The following is a 456-nucleotide window of genomic DNA, read 5'->3' as shown; positions in this document are numbered from 1 at the left end:
GATCACCCACCTAGAGCCAGACATCCTGGAATGCCAAGTCAAGTGGGCTTTAGGAAGCATCACTACACACAAAGCTAGTGGAGGTGATGGAATTCCAGTGGAGCTGTTTCAAATCCTAAAAGATGCTGCTGTGAAAGTGCTGCACTCATTATGCCAGCAAATTTGGAAAACTCAGAAGTGGCCACAGGACTGGAAAAGGTCAGTTTTCATTCCAATCCAAAGAAAGGCAATGCCAAAGAATGTTCAAACTACCACACAATTGCACTCATCTCACATGCTAGCAAAGTAATGCCCAAATTCTCCAAGCCAGGTTTCAACAGTATATGAACCATGAACTTCCAGATGTTCAAGCTGGATTTTAAAAAGGCAGAGGAACCAGAGATCAAATTGCTAACATTTGTTGGATCATGTAAAAAGCAAGAGAGTTCCAGAAAAACATGTACTTCTGCTTTATTG

This window comes from Oryx dammah, unplaced genomic scaffold (assembly GCF_014754425.2).
Source record: "Oryx dammah isolate SB20612 unplaced genomic scaffold, SCBI_Odam_1.1 HiC_scaffold_18, whole genome shotgun sequence".
NCBI classification, from domain to species: Eukaryota; Metazoa; Chordata; class Mammalia; order Artiodactyla; family Bovidae; genus Oryx; species Oryx dammah.
This window is presented reverse-complemented; position numbering follows the sequence as displayed.